This window comes from Odocoileus virginianus, chromosome 19 (genome assembly GCF_023699985.2).
Source record: "Odocoileus virginianus isolate 20LAN1187 ecotype Illinois chromosome 19, Ovbor_1.2, whole genome shotgun sequence".
In the NCBI taxonomy this organism is placed as follows: Eukaryota; Metazoa; Chordata; class Mammalia; order Artiodactyla; family Cervidae; genus Odocoileus; species Odocoileus virginianus.
Window position 1 is genome coordinate 4,199,707 of NC_069692.1, and position 23,674 is coordinate 4,223,380.

Consider the following 23,674-nt stretch of genomic DNA (forward strand, 5'->3'; position numbering starts at 1 on the left):
AAGCACACAGAGTCCTAAGCAGGATAAACCCAAGGAGAAACACACTAAGACACATAGTAATCAAACTAACAAGAAGACAAAGACAAAATATTAAAAGTAACAAGGGAAAAATGACAAATAACATTCAAGGGAACTTCCATCAGGCTATCAGCTGATTTCTCAACAGAAACTCTACAAGCCAGAAGGGAATGGCTTGATATACTTAAAGAGATGAAAGGGAAGAAACTACAACCAAGAATACTCTACCCAGCAAGACTGTACTTCAGATTTGATGGAGAAATCAACAGATTTCCAGACAAGCAAAAGTTAAAAGAATTCAGTCCCACCAAACCAGCTTTACAACAAATGCTAAAGGAACTTCTCTAGGCAGGCAACAAGAGAAGGAAAAGACCTACCTACAGAAAATAAACCCAAAACAACAAAAAAAAATAGTGATAAATTGTACATATTGATAATTACCTTTGAAGTAAATGGATTCAAAAACCACTACAATATTGTAATTAGCCTCCAACTAATAAAAATAAATGAAAAAATAAAAAATAAAATAAAGTAAATGGATTAAATGTACCAACAAACAGATCTATACTGACAGAGCAGATGAAAACATGTGCACTTACCATATCATAATACTTGACCCCCCCCAAATTATGTTATTATTTTATATTGTTAGGTTAATCATGTTCCCACTATGGTTTGCAATTGTAATTACCTTTTTTTTGTCTGGCTATTAATTGTGAAAGCTGATAAGCATCTATCACTATTATTATTATTGCTCACTTAATACCACTGTATCATGATCGGTCAACAGAAAAATAATAGAATTCCCATATCACCAGAACTACCATTTAATAGAAAAACTGTAATCACTTTTTAAATTCCACCTGCATAGCAGAATTATCTTTGAATTTTTTGAAAAATACAAATGACCAGGTATTGCTTTTTTTCCAACAGAACTCCAGATACTCTCCTAATGAGCAGCCATATTTAAAGACAACTGGACTACAGGAAGATCTTTTACCTTTATCTAGTTTACTTCACATTTTCTGTTTCATATTCAGTGCTCCTATTTCACTTAGTTAATTTTCCAATTTTTCCATCCCTTTTTTTTTAACATTCTTTCTCAAGCCTTTATCAAGCATAGTAGACAAGCTTTGTACACATATATATAAATAATATGCATAATACTTATATTTTAGAAAATTTTCAAATTTTTGCCTAACTAAAAAATTTATGACATTTTCATCCCACTTGTTTGACAGTATGAATAGAATGCTCTATTTCTAATTTTAAAAAAATAGATTTGCAACAAGCAACAAAGGTTTGCTGTATAGCACAAGGAACTTTAGTCAATATTTTCTAATAACTTATAATGAAAAATAATTTCAAAAATAATATATGTGTATATGTGTAACTGAATCACAAAAAGAATTCTACTTTTTGAAATTTAGTAATGTTTATCTTTTTGCCAGTTTTCTAAATGTCGTCATACAGTTCAGTCACTTAGACATGTCTGACTCTTTGTAACCCCATGGACTGCAGCACGCCATGCTTTCCTGTCCATCACCAACTCCGGAAGCTTACTCAAACTCATGACCATCGAGTCTGTGATGCCATCCAACCATCTCATCCTATGTCGTCCCAGTCTCCTCCCACCTTCAATCTTTCCCAGCATCAGGGTTTTTTCCAATGAGTCAGTTCTTTGCATCAGGTGGCCAAAGTATTGGAGCTTCAGCTTCAGCATCAGTCCTTACAATGACTATTCAGGACTCATTTCCTTGAGGATTGACAGGTTGGATCTCCCTGCAGTCCAAGGGACTCTCAAGAGTCTTCTCCAACACCACAGTTCAAAAGCATCAATTCTTCAGCTCTCAGCTTTCTCTGTGGTCCAGTTCTCACATCCATATATGACTACTGGAAACACCATAGCATTGACTAGAAGGACATTCACTGACAAAGTAATGTCTCTGCTTTTTAATAAGCTGTCTAGGTTGGTCATAGCTTTTCTTCCAAGGAGCAAGCATCTTTTAATTTCATGGCTGCAGTCACCATCTCCAGTGATTTTGGGAGCCCAGAAAAATAAAGTCTGTCACTGTTTCCATTGTTTCCCACCTATTTGCCATGAAGTGATGGGATCAGATGCCATCATCCTAGTTTTCTGAATGTTGAGCTTTAAGCCAACTTTTTCACTCTCTTCTTTCACTTTCATCAAGAGGCTCTTAGTTATTCTTTGCTTTCTGCCATAAGGGTGGTGTCATCTTCATATCTGAGGTTATTGATATTTCTCCTGGCAGTCTTGATTACAGCTTGTTCTTCATCCAGCCTGGCATTTCATGTGATATACTCCTTATATAAGTTAAATAAGCAGGGTGACAATATACAGCCTTGACGTACTCCATTTCCTATTGGAATCAGTCTACTGTTCCATGTCCAGTTCTAACTGTTGCTTCTTGACCTGCATACAGATTTCTCAGGAGGTAGGTCAGGTGGTCTGATATTCCCATCTTTTTCAGAATTTTCCAATTTGTTGTGATCTATACAGTCAAAGACTTTGGCATAGTCAATAAAGCAGAAGTAGATGTTTTTCTGGTATTCTCTTCCTTTCTCTATGATCCAATGGATGTTGGCAATTTGATCTCTGGTTCCTCTGCTAATTCTAAATCCAGCTTGAACATCTAGAAGTTCATGGTTCACATACTGTTGAAACCTGGATGGAGGACTTTGAGCATTACTCTGCTAGCATGTAAGATGAGTGCAATTGTGTAGTAGTTTGAACATTCTTTGGCATTGCACTTCTTAGTGCTTGGAATGAAAACTGACCTTTTCCAGTCCACTGCTGTGTAGCCACTGCTGAGTTTTCTGAATTTGCTGCCATATTGAGTGCAGCACTTTCACAGCATCATGTTTTAGGATTTGAAATAGCTCAATTGGAATTCCATCACATCCACTGGCTTTGTTTGTAGTGATGCTTCCTAAGTCCCACTTGATTTCACATACCAGGATATCTGGCTCTAGGTGAGTGATCACACCATCGTGGTGATCTGGATCATGAAGATCTTTTTAGTTCAGTTCTTCTCTGTATTTCTGCCACCTCTTAATGTCTTCTCCTTCTGTTAGGTCCATACCATTTCTGTCGTTTATTGTTCCCATCTTTGCATGAAATGTTCCCTTGGTATCTCTAATTTTCTTGAAGAGATCTCTAGTCTTTCCCATTCTATTATTTTCCTCTATTTCTTTGCATTGATCACTGAGGAAGGCTATCTTATCTCTCCTTGCTATTCTTTGGAACTCTGCATTCAGATGGGTATATCTTTCCTTTTCTCCGTTGCCTTTAGCGTCTCTTCTTTTTTCAGCTATTTGTAAGGCCTCCCCAAACAACCATTTTGGTTTTTGCATTTCTTTTTCTTATTCATGGTCTTGATCACTGCCTCCTGTACAATATCATGAATTTCCATCCATCATTCTTCAGGCACTCTGTCTATCATATCTAATCCCTTGAATCTATTTTCATTTCCACTGTATAATCATAAAGGATTTGATTTAACTCATACCTGGCCTAATGATTTTCCCTACTTTCTTCAGTTTAAATCTGAATTTGGCAATAAGGATTTCCTGATCTGAGCCACAGTCAGCTCCGAGTCTTGCTTTTGCTTGCTCTATAGAGCTTCTCCATCTTTGGCTGCAAAGAATATAATCAATCTGATTTCTGTATTGACGAGCTGGTGATGTCCATGTGTAGAATCTTCCCCTGTGTTGTTGGAAGAGGGTGTTGGCCATGACCAATGTGTTCTCTTGGCAAAACTCTGTTAGACTTTGACCTGCCTCATTTTGTATTCCTGCTTGCCTGTTACTCCAGGTATCTCTTGACTTCCTACTTTTGCATTCCAGTCCCCTATAATGAAAAGGACATCTTTTCTGGGTGTTAGTTCTAGAAGATATTGTAGGTCTTCATAGAACTGTTCAACTTCAGCTTCTTCAGCATTACTGGTTGGGGAATAGGCTTGGATTACTGTGACATTGAATGGTTTGCCTTGAGAATGAACAGAAATCATTTTGTCGTTTTTGAGAATGCCCCAAGTACTGCATTTCAGACTCTTTTGTTGACTATGAGAGCCACTCCATTTCTTCTAAGGGATTCTTGCCCATATGAGTAGATATAATGGTCATCTGAGTTAAATTCATCCATTCCAGTCCACTTTAGTTCACTGATTCTAAAATGTCGATGTTCATTCTTGCCATCTCCTGTTTGATCACTTCTAATTTGCCTTGATTCATGGACCAAATATTCCAGGTTCCTATGCAGTATTGTTCTTTACAGCATCAGACTTTACTTCCATCACCCATCACATCCACAACTGGGTGTTGTTTTTCCTTTGGTTCTGTCTCTTCATTCTTTCTGGAGTTATTTCTCCACTGATCTCCAGCAGTATATTGGGCACCTACAGACCTGGAGAGTTAATCTTTCACTGTCCTATCTTTTTGCTTTTTCATACTGTTCATGGGGTTCTCGAGGCAAGAATACTGAAATGCTTTGCCATTCCCTTCTTCAGTGGACCACATTTTGTCAGAACACTCCACCATCTAGTAACAACATATGAGACACAAAATTTTAAATATATCTTTGTACGATATAAGATTAGTATAAATTGATATAAATGTGAATGTATTTTATTTAAATTATTAATAACACCATTGAAGATGCTCCTATTATTATTTCTTTCTGCTCTTGATAAATTATTCTCAAAGAAATGTTAATATGTCTCACTATGATTATATATGTTTTTCTTTCCCTTTTATTTCTTCTGACTTTTGTTTTGTGTTCCTTTGTTGTTAGGTGTCTAATGGTTTATGATGCCTATATTCTTTGTAAATTGAAACTTTTATCATTAAAAATATCCATATTTGTTTCATTTCTAAAAAATAATAAAATTGCTTTTCAAAAAAAATAAAATGAAAGAGTTAAGCTGGTATCCTGATTTTCTTATAGAAACTGTACTTCAAGGCATCTAAATAAACCAACTGAGCCCATTCTTCTACAGTCTGGAAGAATATCAGTAGGAACAAACGATAGAAAGAATACTAATTCATTTAAGAATTACAAATTTCATTAAAACCATTAGACAAATTGTTGATGTAGAACTGCATTTTATATAGTGATAAAGTAATACCTACTGATTATTTACACAGTTGATGAGAAAACACATCTGTGCAAAGAAGGAATCAGGCTTTCATCACCCTAATCTACAGGTCAGTCTGAGCACTGCTAAGAGTAGGGCAACCATATAAAATGTGTTTCCTGATTTGATGCACCATGAAGGTCACAATATTGTTGTTGTTCTAGTCCCTAAGTCATGACCAACTCTGCAACCCAATGGACTGTAGCCCTCCAGGCTCTCTGTCCATGGGCTTTCCCAAGCAAGAACACTGGAATGGGTTGCCATTTTCTTCTCCAGGGGAATCTTTCCTAGCCAGGGATCCAATCCACATCTCCTGCATTGGCGGGCAGATTCTTTACCACTGAGCCACCCATGTAGAACAAAAGCAGGAAGGACATGTCCTATCCAGGTACAACAACAAGAAGTTATGCTACTCACAGTGTATTCCAGCCAAAACTATTTCACTGGAATTCATTTCAATTCATTAGGAAATATAGGAAGTTTTCAATAAGAGAATAACAGCCAGATAAAACTGGAAGATAAGCTATTATGTAGGAGAACTAGCACAGTCTCCTCTGCAAGTCAGTGTCATGACAAAAAGCACTGTTCTAGATTAACAAACTTTAAATAACATAAAAAGAGTCGATGTATGAATCTGAACTGAATTCTTGTTTCAACTAACCAGTTATATAAAGGATATTTGGGGGAAAGTTGGGGAATGAAATGTGGAATGTGGACTAGTTTTTAAAAGACATAAAACTCTTTGACTTGAAAAGTAAATATTTTAACTAAAAACTTATCTGGAAAAGGCAACTTATAAAACATTATGCATAATATGACTTTCTTGCAAAATACTGAGCATCTTTTCTGAGGAGGGATAAAAAGGCTTCTTATTTTTCTTACCCTTATTTGTCTATATTTGATTTCTACAATATCCATATACTACTTTTGTAATAACAAAAGATCATTTTTAATTAGTGAATACTTATGATCTTAAGAATATGTAGTCCATTCACATATGTTGTAACTAGCTGGTCTAACTTTTCCCTTGAAACACACCATATTATCTCAGAGCTAAATATCTGAGCCAAATTATTTGTGCCCACTCCCAACTCTGGCAACAGAAATGCTTTCACTGAAAGATGAGACTGAATTATGTATTTGCTTTACTCCAAAGGATATATTCAAACACTACAATATGCAATTGCCTCAATATGATGTCATTAGGAATCTTAGGGTGTTTATGAATACTTCTGGGAGAAAGCTCTCTCAAGTCTCAGCATCACAAGTATCAATGTTTCTCATAGATATCAATGTTACCCATAAGTTGGTTTCTTCATTATGGACACTGACACTTCTAATTATCTTTCACTTTTTCTTTGCTCTCTAGGAAACTTAGAGCCAAATTCTTAGTTATCCTCCACCCATTCTTCAGGATGGTGTATTACAGGCATCAGTTTTTCTGCTGTCTTTATTAATTCCTTACCCAGTTTTTCTCCTTTCCTGGATTTCATCAATGTTTGATTTTTTAACTGAATATGTTAATTTGGTTAAGAGCTTCTAAAGAATGATATGGGATGCTGATTAGCTAATTAAGACTGACAGGGGAAAAAAATCTAAGTATTCTAGCAAATCACCCTGGCTCGATAACCTCAGTCCTATTTCTGACTCAGTCTAGTCATAAGAAAGTTACTTTCCTGGCCTTCATCATGTCAGCTCCCTATGGGAATATCCTCCACACTACAGTATAAAAATGATTCCCTAACCATCCATTGAAAGCCAACATTGTGGAAACAGCCCCATAAAGACATTTTCTGCATGACTGGTGAAGCTGCTATGGAAGACACTGCTTATTATATTCTTCAATAACAAAGTCCGAGAATTCAACATTTTCTTTTCATTGCTCCCTAGGGAATTTCTGTGAGAGTCTACTTCAGAGAAAGGTTTCCATCCACTAGAAACTGCTTTTCCCTTGCCAGGAATCATAATACATACATCACCAAAAATTGGATCTAAAGATAAGTGCTTCAGTCCAGTTTCACAAGTCTCAATCTAAACATTCCCTATTTATCATCAGTTTTCAGTGTTGCCACAGAGCCATTTTGGCAGCCCAAGAATATGATCTGGGAATTGAGCTAAATTTTTAAAGGAACTAATATGTGGAAAGTCTTACCTTTGCAATAAATGCAGACTTCAAAATGATCATCATACAATGAAACCATAGTACTAAGAGAGATGGTGAATACAACAAAAACTGATTTATAAACCCTTAGCTAGAACTTGGAAGTTGAATCTTACAGTTGGGTAAATAATGGAGAATGAGGTAATGAAGTTTTCTGTCCAACATGTAAAAAAAAATTAATAAAGTTGCTCATGTGAAAATCTCAAAAAAAATAAGAACTCATCAGTACGGAAAAAAAAGGCAATATATAAATAGGGCACACTACTGAATAAACTATTTCTTTGTCATCACTATGTAAAGGTTTAAATAAGTTAATGGTAAAGAGCACTGGTTTGGAGATAGGAGGATACAGGCTTGGATGCTGGCTGTGTACTTTACTAGCTTTATAACCTTAATGAAAACAAATCAATTAGCTTGATTTTCTGCATTTGGCATTGTAGTTAGTAATACTCTTAATTGGAAGAATTATTTTGATGCTTCAATGACAAAATGCATAAAAATCATTTAGTTCAATATCTAGAATATGACTATTCCAGATTGCTATGTGATTAGCAAATATTATTGCATGGTGTCTGTAATGATCACTAAAAGATCATAGGCTCTATAAGACCATGAAAGTCCAAGGTATTTATTTTCTTTGTGAACCCAAAACATCTTTCCTTTGATAATATACCATAAAGAATTTTGTATCTATATCTGTAGTCACTATGAAAGCAAGTGACAAAGAGCTATAAAATCCCACTGCTGGGCATACACAGCAAGGAAACCAGAGTTGAAAGAGACACATGTACCCCAGTGTTCACTGCAGCACTGTTTACAATAGCTAGGATACAGAAGCACCTAAATGTCCTTTGGCAGATGGATGGATAAGGAAGTTGTGGTATCTGTACACAGTGGACTATTACTCAACTATAAAAAAGAATGCATTTGAGTCAGTTCTAATGAAGTGGATGAAACTGGAGCCCATTATACAGAGTGAAGTAGGTCAGAAAGAGAAATACCAATACAGTATATTAACACATATATATGGAATTTAGAAAGACAGTAAAGATGATCTTGTACGCAAGGCAGCAAAAGAGACACAGATGTAAAGAACAGACTACTGGACTATGCGGGAGAAGGTGAGGGTGGGATGATTTGAGACAATAGCATTGAGACATGTGTATTATCATATGTAAAACAGATGACCAGTGCATGTTCGATGCATGAAGCAGGGCACTCAAAGCTAGTGCTCTGGAACAACCCAGAGGGATGGGGTGAGGAGGAAGGTGGGAGGGGGTTCAGGATAGGGGGGACTCATGTGTGCCTGTGGCTAATTCATGGTGATGTGTGGCAAGGGCCACCACAGAGTTGTGAAGTGATTGTTCTTCAATTAAATAAATTAATTTAATTTTTTAAAGTCCATATAATAAAAAATAGCATGAACCGGCAAAACTGAATTTTGCAGAAAGAAAATCAATCACCACTTAAGAGAAAATGTTATAAAATTCCTGAAAAAAATACTAGAAATGGAACAAGTGTCAAATGTAATCATGATGATATGACTGATACTTATAGTTTACTCTGATATCATATGGCTGTTTCATACACGTTTAAAAGATGTGTGATTCTGTGTGTACTGTGTTTTAACTGTCCAGGTTAAGTAAAAATATTCCTGTAGAATATAAGTCATGGGAACAGATCTTCTATTTCTAGGATACATGTTACTTTCCTCCTAACTTTAAGCTAGCAAACACACCCCCACACACACACACACACACAATGACAACAGCACATACATACACACACACAGAGTGGATTTTTGTATCATGAAAGTTCAACAAAGTGCTTTTAGTTGATGGCATCTTTATTTAATCCAAGAAACATTACAATGATTTTATTTTTCTACCTATAGCTCAGTTTTCTAATTTCAGATATTAATCATTCAAAAATAATTTTTACTGAATAAATAAATATAATGCCATTGCGTGGGAGAGCTAACACTGAGGAACAGGTTTGGTGGTTAATCAGGAATTGTGAAGTCTGTTCAGGACAATTAATTGTTAATTTGGGGATCCCACTAGCCTTGAATTCTCTTTTCAACATGTTAACCTGGAGATCCTACTAGTCGTCCGTGTGGAGTTCTTAAATAGGCAGCTGAATATGAATCTAAGCTTTAGGTGAAAGGTCTTAATTAGAGATACAAATCTGAGAGTTTTCAGCATATAGTAACAACAACTAGCATTTACTGAGTACTTAGTACAAGTTGCACGCTGTTAATATAACCCTCCCAATAATCACATAACTAAAACACTTTCATCTTAATGATATGAATGAAGAAGCTAAGATATAGAAAAGTTAATCTGCCCAAGGTCACACTCTAGGTAATGGTAGAGCCAGGATGTGTATGCAGATATATGGCTCCTCAGTCACACTTTTATTCTCCACTTTACACTAGTGTTCACAAACTTAAGAGATAACGTTAAGAATAGTGGAAGGGGGGATCGGTATGGGGAATACATGTAAATCCATGGCTGATTCATGTCAATGTATGACAAAAACCACTACAATATTGTAAAGTAACTAGCCTCCAACTAATAAAAATAAATGAAAAAAAAAAAAAAGGAATAAGGCCTGAAAGAATAGTTCAGAAATATACCCCAGGTTGGATGAAAAAGAATAGAACTTTGAATGAAACCAAGGAGCTATGGAGTCACTTAAGGCAAAATAGAGAAATTCTTCAAGAAGGAGAGTGCTTGAACAATTCAACTGGGCTGAATGCTATTGTGAGGCTGATAAACATGAGGACCAAGCAGGGCCACTTGAATAGGGCTGCACAGAGATACTGACCTCATCAGAAGCACTCTAGGTCTCTGCAGAGGGATGGGATCAAGTGCAGACTGCAAAGGACTAAGCATGATTGGGAGATCAGGAAGTAAGGACAGAGCCTGCAGAACACTACTTTAGAAGTGTTTCCACAAACAGGAACAGAAAGAGGATATGTATAAGGAGTTTTCTGTTATTGTTTTTTTTTCAAGTTGGTGGCAGTAGGAGAGCGGATAACAGGAGAAGCAGGATCATAAAAGAGGGTGGGGAAGGGATGCAAAGAACATGTAGAAGGACTGGCTATGATTAAAGAAGGGCCACTTCCCCAATGAAAATAAGGAGAAAGAAAGAGGAGGGGGACAGGAGCATTAAAAAGAAACGATGTGGTGGAAGGAAGATGATAAAGTTTCCAAATTCATCTGTATTGTCTTTATTATAATTAAATATGAACTGAGATCATCAACTGAGAATTACAGTGAAGAGGTGTGGGGTTGGGGTAGGAAAAAAAGAAGAAAATGTTAATGTCATCTCCTTGAATGGGACAGTAAGTTTAATAAAGAACAATAGTGATGACTGGGCAGGGTTGAGGGCCAACGTCAGGGATGAAATCATGAATTCAAAGAGAAACCAATAAACCCAGCTGTGTGATTTTTTCCATCAGTATTTACTTGTTCTGGTGCAAGCAGGGAAACAAGAGGATGATGACAATCATAATATTCATTGAGAATTTACTCTGTGCCATTTTTCTAAATGTTTTATATGTGATGAATTTCAAACAACACTGGGTAGAAACATCACAAGCAAAATATTAAGGAGAGGAAAGAGTTGAACAGTTCATGCAGCCAAGTGACTATAATTGTAGACCTGCAGCAAGAAGATGGGGCCTGGTTTCAACAATTGTAATTACTCCAAATGAACTAGGGGAAATTATCTGGAAACCGCCGTGGGTCATTGGAAAACATTGCCCTCCTTCCTGGCCCTGAGATTCATTGCTCCGGGGAAATCGGAGTCCTCAAGGACAGCCAGATTGTTGATTTAGTAAGGAGGTAGAAAGAGCATTCTGAGATGTTGAAGATGCAGTGAGACATAAACAGAGATGGAGCATTCCAGAAGATACATGCACAGGTTTGAGAGAAAGCAAAAGGAAAGAAAAGGAAATTGGATTCAATTTGATGGTGGCTAAAGTAGGTGGGAAGGAAAGTCTGTGTGATAATGTTTGACAAGGATGTTTGAATCTTTGGGTTTAACTGAACCAAATTTGGGTATGAGGAATAATGGAGCTGGTTCTGAATATGTCTCAGAGTACTGTTAGAACTAAGTTCCAGCATCTGATATGCAGTGCTCAGCCCAAGGGCTGTATCCTAAGTCAAGAGTATGATCAAGAAGACAAGAAATTAGGTATTTTGAGCAGAAAGGGGTTTAATTCTGGGAACCAGAGGCAACAAAAACCATTGGGAATCATGGGCAGTGTAGGAGTTTCAGAGAGACAGCACTGGTGATCTCAGCTGCCTACAGCAAAGAAACAGGTCGCTCCCGGGACACAAGACTTTACCTTCAAATGCTGTGTCGGCTTCTCCCTAGCTCCCAAGTCTAATATACATGCTTCTCATCAACACAGTTTAAATAGGAGCCTTGCTGACAGGAAATGTGGAAAATGTAGTTTCCAAAATTCTAGTCCCTGAATATAGAAGAGAGGCATGAAGGGGAAAGAGCACCAAGTTACTAACATAGAACCCTTCAAATGACGCGAGGTGACTGGCATGGACTCTCTCTTCCTCCCTCCCTCCCTTCCCTGGAATTACTGGGGGTAAAGGCTGGCCTAGCTATCACCCATCCCCTTATACTTCCCTAAACCATCTAAGCAACCCATAAATTCTACACATTCTATCTTCTCTATTTGTCACCATGCTCTGTTCTCACTGAGCTGTTCCCCATCTCCACGTCTTCACCCTTCTGTTCCCTCTGGCTTCCTCATCCAATGTTCTTGGCCTTATTCCTACTCTTTCTTCAGGTATCATCTTGGTGTCACTTACTCCCAAAAGCCTCCCCTCATATCCACCTGACAGGTTTAGATGCCCCTCTCATGTACTTTCATTATATGTTTCTCTCTTGAGAACCAATCTAGGCAGCATATTAAAAAGCAGAGACATTACTTTGCCAACAAAGGTCTGTCTAGTCAAGGCTATGCCTTTTCCAGTGGTCATGTATGGATGTGAGAGTTGGACTGTGAAGAAAGCTGAGCACCAAAAAACTGATACTTTTGAAGTGTGGTGTTGGAGAAGACTCTTGAGAGTCCCTTGGACTGCAAGGACATCCAACCAGTCCATCCTAAGGGAGATCAGTCTTGGGTGTTCATTGGAAGGACTGATGCTGAAGCTGAAACTCCAGTACTTTGGCCACCTCATATGAGGAGCTGACTCATTGGAAAAGACCCTGATGCTGGGAGGGATTGAGGGCAGGAGGAGAAGGGGACGACAGAGGATGAGATGGCTGGATGGCATCACTGACTCAATGAACATGAGTTTGAGTAAACTCCAGGAGTTGGTCATGGACAGGGAGGCCTGGCGTGCAGCGATTCATGGGGTCGCAAAGAGTTGGACATGACTGAGCGACTGAACTGAACTGAACTGAACTGAGAATTTACAGGGCATTTTTAGTTAGGTTGCTTGTTAGATTGTATCTCTCTTCCACACAGAGAAACGAGGGTTTTGTTAGGACAAAACTTTAGCTTCCTTTTTCTTATTGTGACCTCAGTGCCCTTCACAGTGTAGGTCCTTAAGAAACATCTATGGAAGAAAGGAAGATAGGCTTATGTACTGAATTTTGTTTAACACAAATTCATATGCTGGACCACTAACCCCTAATATTTAGAGACTGAGCCTTTACAGAGGAAATTAAAGTTAAAAGTGTTAAAAGGATGGGACCCTAATCCAATGGAAATGGCATCCTCATAAGGAGAGGAAAAGACACCAGAGATGTGTTCAGCATTGTTAGAAAAGGCCACGTGAGGACACGGCAAGATGGTGGTGCCCTGCAAGGCAAGGAGAGCCACCTCAGAAGAAGCCAGGCTGGAGAACGCTTGAATCTTGGACACCACCTCCCATCTGCGGTATTTTTATGGCAGCCCTAGCAGACTAACACAGATAGGGAAGGAAAAGAAGGGGGGGAAGGAAAGAAAGCGAGAAAGAGGGGAAAAAATTGATAGGACTCTCCTTTTATTTCTTGATTAGATTCATTGATGCAATATAATCTGTTTTCAAAATCCACACATCTGGAACACATCATTTACCTCATTTGTGAGGAATTCCTGATATATTTATTTATACCACTCTTGTTTATATTCCCATTGGTGTGAAACTAAACTCTAAGAAAATACACTGCCCTATCAGGAAAAATTGGCAACTATTTCTTTTCTTTTTTTTTTAAGTAACTTCACAGAATAGTGGATCTTTGTAGGTTGAGTTTTCTGGTTGGGAGGAAATGTAAAAGTGTTTCTCTATTCTTGGTCTCACCAATATGACCCAATTCCAAAAAAAACAAGTCAGATTATCAAATACACCAAACCAAGAAGAAGCTTTTAATAAGTTATTTAATATGTTATTTTTAAATAAGTTTTTAATAAATTACTTTAAATGATGAGGCCAACTTATTCTTTTTCGAGGTACTTTGCCTTTTAACATTGAATCTATATTTCCCCTGATCAATAGGATAGGTACTAACTGCATGCTGCTATTTAAGTTTAAATTTGAATTAATTGAAATTAAGTGAAATTTAAGATTCACTTCCTTAATGTCACTAGCAATGTTTCCCTAACGTCTACCATATTGGGCAGCCCAAATACAGAATATTTCTATCATGGCAGAAATTTTTGTTAGATGGTACTAGACTAGATCAATAGTTTAACACAAAGGAATATCTCTGAGGGTAGGAATTTTAGACAGGGAGATTAATATACATCTATTGAGAGATGGACTGAGTATTGGCCTCCTCTCTCCCTTCCTCTCTTACCCCCTTTAACAGTAAGGTATATTTTTATTACACATATTAGATAATTCAGTTCCAATTGACATAAACAATACAAGATATTATGTATTAATACTTACACAACTTGAAAACTAAAAGGAAATTCAAGTATGGTTTAATCAGGGTGCAGGCTCCATTTTTCTCTACTTCTTTCACAATCTTCTATTAACAGTTTAGCCTAATTCTTCTCCATGTTTCCAAATGTTACAGCAGCTCCAGGCTGCGCTTCTGTATCCCACACCATTGGGAGAAAGAGATTTTCTCTTCATCGGACCTTAGAATAGATGCCCTTTATCTAACTTACTCCACTCTGCTCAGCCCAATCAATCTTAAGCAACAATAGTATTCAGGTAAATAACATGAGCTGAAGTCAAAGAGTGGTTACTGAGCCAGTCATCATGGCAATGGTGTCATATGAGGCAGATTTGCTGAGGTCTGTGAGGATTCACTCTGGGGCCTGAGATGGAGTCAATTTCCAAACACACACACCAAAAAACATTGTGCAGCTGTTACGCAATAGGGGTGGGTAGTTCCCCAAAATAAAATACTGCTGTGAAGGGGAAGAATGAATGCTGGGCAGGCATCCAACACGTGTGCCCCTATGGCCTTGTGTAAAGTAGATATATGTTGAGTCCAAAACTGCAAGAGGTCAGATATTTTAGCCTACTTACAGGCTTACAACTGAGCCTGCCATAGTTACCTATGTGTGGTGTGTGGGTGTGGGTATCGGTGTGTGTGGGGGGGGGGTTCTGGGGAGGGCACTGATAGATACATCAGATCTCTGGATCAGAGAACAGACCATTTATCACTCACAGCAAGAAGAACAGCCAGAGCAGCAACTTGCTTCTGCGGCCCACAGAGCAACATGGTGGGGACCAGACATTCACCTGTGTAAGCAGCAGGTTTCTCACCATCGGAGAGGATCCTTGAAATTAGGAGACAGATAGCTTATATCACGTTGCTGTCCCCCTCAGCATAGAAAAGAAAAAGCTTTAAAACCCTAGAAGGTAAGCAACTTTCTCCCTGAGAAAGTTTCTTCATCTCTCTGGAGAAATTCAGGCTTCCCTGCTGGCTGGTTTGAATTCCTTACAGTCCGAGGGACTCACAAGAGTCTTCTCCAGCACCACAGTTCAAAAGCATCAATTCTCTAGTGCTCAGACTTCTTTATGTTCCAACTCTCCCATCTATACATCAGTCAGTCAGTGAGTCAGTTAAGTCGCTCAGTCATGTCCGACTCTTTGCGACCCCATGAATCCAGGCATGCCAGGCCTCCCTGTCTGTCACCAACTCCCGGAGTTTACTCAAACTCATGTCCATCGAGTCAGTGATGCTATCCAGCCATCTCATCCTCTGTCGTCCCCTTCTCCTCCTGCCCCCAATCCCTCCCTGCATCAGGGTCTTTTCCAATGAATCAACTGTTCACATGAGGTGGCCAAAGTATTGGAGTTTCAGCTTCAGCATCAGTCCTTCCAATGAACACACAGGACTGATCTTTAGGATGAACTGGTTTGATCTCCGTAGTCCAAGGGATTCTCAAGAGTCTTCTCCAACACCACAGTTCAAAAGCATCAATTTTTCGGCACTCAGCTTTCTTCACAGTCCAGCTATCACATCCATACATGACTACTGGGAAAAGCATAGCCTTGACTAGATGGACTTTGTTGGCAAAGTAATGCCTCTGCTTTCAATATGCTGTCTAGGTTGGTCATAACTTTCCTTCCAAGGAGTAAGTGTCTTTTAATTTCATGGCTGCAATCACCATCTGCAGTGATTTTGGAGCCCAAAAAAATAAAGTCTGACACTGTTTCCACTGTTTCCCCATCTATTTCCCATGAAGTGATGGGACCAGATGCCATGATCTTAGTTTTCTGAGCTTAGTTGAGCTTTAAGCCAACTTTTTCAGTCTCTTCTTTCACTTTCATCAAGAGGCTTTTTAGTTCCTCTTCACTTTCTGCCATTAGGGTGGTGTCGTCTGCATATCTGGGGTTATCGATATTTCTCCTGGCAATCTTGATTCTAGCTTGTGCTTCTTCCAGCCCAGTGTTTCTCATGATGTACTCTGCGTATAAGTTAAATAAGCAGGGTGACAATATACAGCCTTGACTTACTCCTTTTCCTATTTGGAACCAGTCTGTTGTTCCATGTCCGGTTCTAACTGTTGCTTCCTGACCTGCATGACTACTGAAAAAAAAAAAAGATAGTTTTGAATATACAGACCTTTGTTGGCAAAGTGATGTCTCTGCTTTTTAATGTGCTATCTAGGTTTGTCGTAGCTTTTCTTCCAGAAAAGCAACAAAGGTCTGTCTACTCAAAGCTATGGTTTTTCCAGTAGTCATGTATGGATGTGAGAACTGGACTATAAAGAAAGCTAAGCACTGAAGATTTGATGCATTTGAACTGTGGTGCTGGAGAAGACTCTTGAGAGTCTCTTGGACTGCAAGGAGATCCAACGAGTCCATCCTAAAGAAAATCAGTCTTGATTATTCTTTGAAAGGACTGATGCTGAATCTGAAACTCCAATACTTTGGCCACCCGATGCGAAGAACTGACTCACTGGAAAAGACCCTGATGCTGGGAAAGATTGAAGGCAGGAGGACAAGGGGACAACAGAGGATGAGATGGTTAGATGGCATCACCGACTCAGTGGACATGAGTTTGAGTAAACTCCAGGAGTTGGTGATGGACAGGGAAGCCTGACATGCTGCAGTCCATGGAATCACAAAGGGTCGGACATGACTGAGCAACTGAACTGAATTCAACTGAAGCATCTTTTGATTTCACAGCTGCAGTCACTGTCCGCAGTGATTTTGGAGCCCAAGAAAATAAAATCTGTCACTGTTTCCATTTTTTCCCATTCTATTTGCATGATTTGCTCAAAACCAGTCCAGAATTGGTTACCACAGTCACATTTGACTGTGAGGTGAGGCTTAGGGGGTGTAAAATTGTGCACAGGAAGTGTGTGGTACCGTTGGGTACACCACCTGTAGTCCCTGCATTCCACCCAGATCCAGTTTATCATTGAATCCCCATAAGGCAGAACTCACTTCCAGCTTCCCTATCGATGGAATATCTGCTCTCTATATTCTTCTCCCCTTGCTCCAGGTTTAAATCAGGAAACTCCTCCAGTAACTTCTCTGCAATTCAACTGCTGAAGTTCTATTTCAACGTCACAGATGGATAAGTATGCCAGTCAGCATTACTCTGAATTTCTGGCAAAGATTTCAATGGTTCCTGTGAAACATTTCCAGAGGGCATCATTTTGTTCTAATTTTTCTTTATTTTCTGTATCTAGACAATAACTTGTACTTATTAGAGTCCATCTGTACGAGTAACAAATAATTTTTAAAGATCCTGAATGTACGCTCAGGCAGTCAATAAAGCCTCATAAGTAAGTTTGAGAAAAGGCCAAACATGCTGCTTTTACTATTTGTTTACAAATTGGTTTCAATTTCAAGATTCAAAGGGATGGAACATACAAATTTAATTGTCATTACTGAAAATTATGTATACCCCTTGGAATGAAGCTCTACTCAAGGCCATTTCCTACAATAACTCTGTCAATGACTGAGGTCCAACCAAATACCTCACTACCAGAGTAAAGACCATCTGGTCCCTGAACTAAACTGAGAATCCATTTGGAGAAGTAGAATGAAGGCAAACCTGGAGTTGTCCAATCAGTTCTTCTTTCATACAGACCCAGGGGAATCTTTAACCAAGAAATGCAAGGATTTGCCTCAGGGTAAGGCAGTGCTGGGAGGGATTGGGGGCAGGAGGAGAAGAGGACGACAGAGGATGAGATGGCTGGATGGCATCACCGACTCGATGGACATGAGTTTGAGTAAACTCCAGGAGTTGGTGATGGACAGGGAGGCCTGGCGTGCTGCGATTCATGGGGTCACAAAGAGTCGGACACGACTGAGCGACTGAACTGAACTGAACTGAAGGCAGCTTGTCTGGGCCTGAGTTCAAGAGGTAAGGCCCTGTAGGACCCTTACAGGAACATATTTTCTTTACAGAATCAGATTTAACAGGGGCTGGTGAAGATCAGTCAGGACTACACTAGTTCATGTCTTCCCCATTAGATTGCTTTCCGTTTTATGACAGCTCAAGAAAATATGGTTGCCTTCAACTGGGAGGCAGTTGAAGTCCAGGCAATTGTCTGGGCTCTCCCTTCTTATTAATAACAGGGCATTTGCAATGCAGTGGCATGGGTCTGATCGAGCATGCAGAACCTTTGTTGGTTCCATGGTCCTCTGAGTCTCACTCAGAGACAGTGCACATGTCCAAGAACAGACTCAACTAAAGCCCCGAGCAGGAGCCCAGAAACAGAGGAGAAAAACCCGTTGTTGTTGTTGTTTTTCTTTTCAACTGATTGTAAATATGCAGCCTATTTGCTTGCAGGTCACTTCTTAGATTTTCAGGGATTTGTCCCTCATCCTAAACTAGAGGGCTAATTCAGCCCCACAGCCACATCAGAGAAAGGATGTTCTGGAGGAGAACAGAATCTCTCTCTCTAACTCAATAGCAGTACCATGATTTTAAAGTTACCTACCCTGACATACACACACACACACACACACCACAACATAGCCTTCCACCTTCCCTTCCATTCCAAACTAGAAAATTAAAATAAAGTAAATCCAAGACAGAGGAAGCAAAGATGTGAAAGTGGGGTATTCTTTTTCGCTCTTGCCACCCACACTCAGGCATTTTTACTTGGTCATTTATATGGTGCTGGCAAGAGTTCAGTGTACACATAGGCAGAACTTACACATTGGATGTAACCTATTTTTTTTTAATTAACACAAATATTTAAACCATTTTACTACGTGAAGTCTGTCATCTCATAACATTGGGGTTTCAGGGGGCTTTGTTATGCGGTTTTAACTCTGTCTTGACTGAGCTTTGAGGCCCTGGCCAGGAAGCTCCCCTTTCTTGTTTTTCAGTTGCTCAGTCATCTCTGACTCTGTGTGACCCCACGGCTGCAGCATACCAGGCCTCCCTGTCGTCCTTCGCTGTCTCGAGAGTTTGCTGAAACTCATTGTGTAGGTGATGCCATCCAAACATCTCAACCTCGGTCGCCCCCTTATCCTCCTGCCCTCAATCTTTCCCAGAAACAGGGTCTTTTCCAATGAGTTGGCTCTTTGCATCAGGTGGCCAAAGTATTGGAGCTTCAGTTTCAGCATCAGTCCTTCCAGTGAATGTTCAGGGTTGATTTCCTTCAGGATGGACTGGTTTGATCTCCTCTTAAGTCCACACTCCCACACTCTTCCACTAGGCTGTCACACTTGAGCCCACTGGACACTAGCCAGACAAGCTCCCTGAGAGTTCCAGCTTGCTTGGGCCTTCCCCACGTGTGGTCCCCTTTGTGACAATCCCCAGGGGTGACCTTCTCTCCCACAAGTTCTGCCTTTCATCTATTTCAGTGACAATGCTGTTTCCTGCCCCCCAAAGAATCTTTAATCTCGGTAGTCACACTACCAATCAGAAACAAAATGCAGGCCTTTTCCCATCACATTTTTGAAGAACTCAAGAAACCTTACTTTTAAAGGAAAAGTCACAGCTCATTTCCATTTTCTTTGAACAATCAAGAAAGGCACTGGAACCAACCAATTTGAACCATCACAGCTAAAATAGTTACCTCATCCACACTTCGACTCCCATTTCCCCCTTTATAAATAAATATTTTGAAAAGGAATCTCATTATGTCATCTTCTTAATCTGGAGATTAATCTTAATCTTCTCCAGATTAGGAAGATGACATAATAATGCATTTTATTCGTATGGGATTTAAGTCATAAAATAAATTTTGAATTCTAAAAATAAAAACATAAAGAATATACAACCACAGAGCTCTCTCCATTAGCCCTTCCAAGAACAGGAACTCACCCAGTGAAAAAGCCCATGGAAAGTGTTCCCAGAATTATGCGGTCCTAGTATCTTATTCGGCAGGTGTTGATCCTCTCCACTTCCCCTGAAACTTTCCGCTTTCTCACACACTGTACTGTCTCGACAGAGAACCATGAGAAATAAACGCTTTTTAAAAGCAACATCCTATAATAAAATGTATTAGCTCATTTCTGCCTTTGGACACCATCCATGCATTCAACATGCAATGCCACTATGCAAAACCCCCAAGTGGGCTGGCAGCCTGTGTGGCTCCCCATGTGAGGCTGAAACCAAATCGCCTTCCCCAGGACCCCAGAGACTAAATAAACACAGAGCCAAAACAGCGAAAGGCGGGAGGGCGCCTTCTCCTTGAAGGTTGAGTGAAGAGTTCTCCCTTTGTTCTCCTTCCTGGGCACCTACCTCCACAAGGAAGAATAGCTTAGCCATGTTGGCCTTTCTCTCTCATCAAGTCCACACAATCCCACTGCACATTTCTTTAGTATAAAGACACAAGTAGTAAGGAGCAGAGCTGCGCTGTCAGTCCACCATTGTTCATATTTTTAAAGTCTTAAATACAGAGTTTGGAGAGAAAAAAAAAGTTTTTCAGCTAGAGTTAATGGAATGAAAATCGTGAAAAGTAAATTTCAAAGTGAAAACCCTAAGGACTAAAGATTTGAACTGTTAAACTTTTCTTCCCCCATTAGAAAGAAACGTGGTGAAATTTTATATGGTTTCCCCAAAGTGTCATTCTCATCACTCTTTTGCTTAAAGAAAATGGTCAATAAAGATTATAACCTTCCTTGAATAAACAAGAGTGGATATACAGTGTTAAGCACAGCATATTACTATTATCATTTCCCTGCAGGGCTTTTCCCACCCACATAAGCTTCTGTAAAGGCTTTCTTAGGCTCAAGTATACAAATCAAATCATATCAAACTAGCACTGGCCTAAAATTCATTGATTTTCAAGCCATGACCTTTAAGCAATTAACGGAGGATTATTTACCATGGCAACTTTTTCTATAATTCTGTAGTGAAAGATAATTGTTCTGCATCAAAAAATGTGCTATAAAGAAAAGCAAGTAAGAATCTTTTTGCTCTAGTACCCTGATATCACCATTTTCCTTTACAGTTCAAAGAAAAAGTTTATGAAAAAAGTCGGCACCTCCGTCTACACTTGTCAGCATCTCTAACTTTGGCAATCAGTAAATCGGATAGACTCAAGGGCATACCAGTCACGAACTGTGTTTTGCACTCCCCTGTGTATGAAAAGACAGCATGCTTGCCTATTAACAGAAAGTCAGTTGTTGACAGGCAGAGCCATTAAAACATTAGTGATCTTTCATTTCAGCTCTCCTTGAAATTATTTCACCAGAAAAAATGGAACTACAGTATCCTCTACAGTTAAGAGAAAGGAATGTAAAAGAGAAAACATAAAGAGGAAGAGAAAAATCCTTTGAATTTTTAAAAATTCAGAGCATCCTTTTTTTTAACTTTTTATTTTACATTGAAATACAGCAGATTATGGGCTTCCCTCCAGGCTCAGACAGTAAAGAATTTGTCTGCAGTGCAGGAGACCCAGCTTCAATCCCTGGGTCAGGAAAACCCTTTGGAGAAGGGAAAGGCAACCCACTCCAGTATTCTTGCCTGGAGAATTCCATGGACAGAGGAGCCTGGCAGACATGACTGAGTGACTATCACTCGTGATTCATAGCAGATTAGCAGTGTTGTGATAATTTCATGTGGACAGCAAAGGGGTTTGGCCATACATATGCCTGTATCCATTCTCCCCCAAACTCCTTTCCCATCCAGGCTGCCACATAACTCAGCAGAGTTCCCAGTATGTCCTTCTAGGTTATCCATTTTAAATATAGCATTGTTGGACCTCTCTCTCTCTCTCTTATATCCAGCATTTTCTTGGAGCACAATTGTACAAGCACTCAGAGTTGATTTGTTATAAATTCTAGCTTCCATTAGACTTATTAAAGAGTATCCATTTATAGATTTAATTCAGAATTACAAAACTGGAAAAGTCTCTTCCTTACTAAATTCTAAAAGGCAATAAGATAGTACCTCACAGTTATATTAGAACAAATTGAACAGGGAATATATCAAACCAAAGACTGGTTATGCTAATGAACCCAGAGAACCAGTTAAGCTTTCAAATTCATCTCAGGGCAATCTTCTTATGTTAAGCACTTCGTATTCTTTGATTTAGAGCACTGATGTTCGGTTTTTCTTACAATTTGGCAACATATATCTAAGGTTGTTTTACTATAAAACTAATAAATGTCAAGAACTCAGAAATAAACTATGGATTCCCCAAATGTCAGAGTAACTGAAACAGGATATAATACCTTTCACTGAAGTAGTATCACCAAAACTGTAAAGATAGAAATCAGTGCCTAGAGAAAAAAAGACAGGTTTTCCTCAAAATGTTTCCTAGAGACTAAGTCTGTAAGAAAAACATGGCAAATTACTGGAAGAAAAAGATGTTGCAGAGATTACTAGCTGCCCCCCGAGAAAGAGAATAAAGCTCTTCCTTTCTTCTCTCTAAAAGTTGCCTTTGTGAAATTGTTGTCCAAGCTGGGACGGAGCTACTGCCAGCCTCCATTCCCTTTGTGTGGTTCTGTGATTAGACCCACAAGTTTGCCAGTGGACTGGAACAAAGGTTATAGTTTGATTCCATATCACTTGCTTAGACTTTTTCTCTTCCCCCTTTTTCTTGCTAGGAGATCCTGAATGTCACCTGTTGGCTATTGCAATACCACTGCTCACCTGGCTCCTCAAATCCCTGCACAGAGCAAGAGCCAGCTGCCAGTCTGGAGCACTGACCCCAAAGAAAATGGGGAAGCAGAAAATGTAGTCTTCCAGCCACTGAAGTTTGGAACTTCTTTGTCCAAGCAGCTTAGGTGAACCTAACTTAACACAGAACAAAGAAGAGAAAATAAAGGGGAAAGCAACAGGAAAGAAGTGGAGAAGATCATCTAAAATCTCAGCATAAAATCTCTGATAAATATGAGATAACATCCTCAAACTATTTGAGCTAGAATTTTTGACAACAAATAATTACTGACTATCTAACTTTCCTAGGAACTCTGGGAAACATAGGTGAAAAAGACACAGTCCTGCTCTTGGAAACATACTATCTTGAGGTACTTGACAGCATCACGTGGAAGAAAGCAAACTCTAGAGACACAACAGCCTTCCTCTTGCTACCCTTCTCTCTGCCTCTCTTCCTCATAAAAATAGAACTGCTAATACATTTGAGTTGTACAGAAAGGGAAAGCTTAGATTGCTTGAATATAATGGTGTCAGGTTTTTACTACCTATCTTGATGATTTTTTAGAAATGTATGCCCTATTACTAATGAGCTTATAACTTGTGCTTTGCAATATAACTAACTTTGTTAATTTTAAAGGCTGGAGGATGATATTTCTACTTATTAGAGAGGCATTGTCCTCTGAAAAATTGTTGGCAGTGTATTCATATCCTTTGTAAATTATAAAGTTTTTTATAAGTAGTAACTTCCAAGGAAGATGTTCAGACTCACAGTACTGTTTCTCTATGACTCTCCACCACGTTGAAAGTGGAAACCAAGTCTTATTTACTAAATATTCAC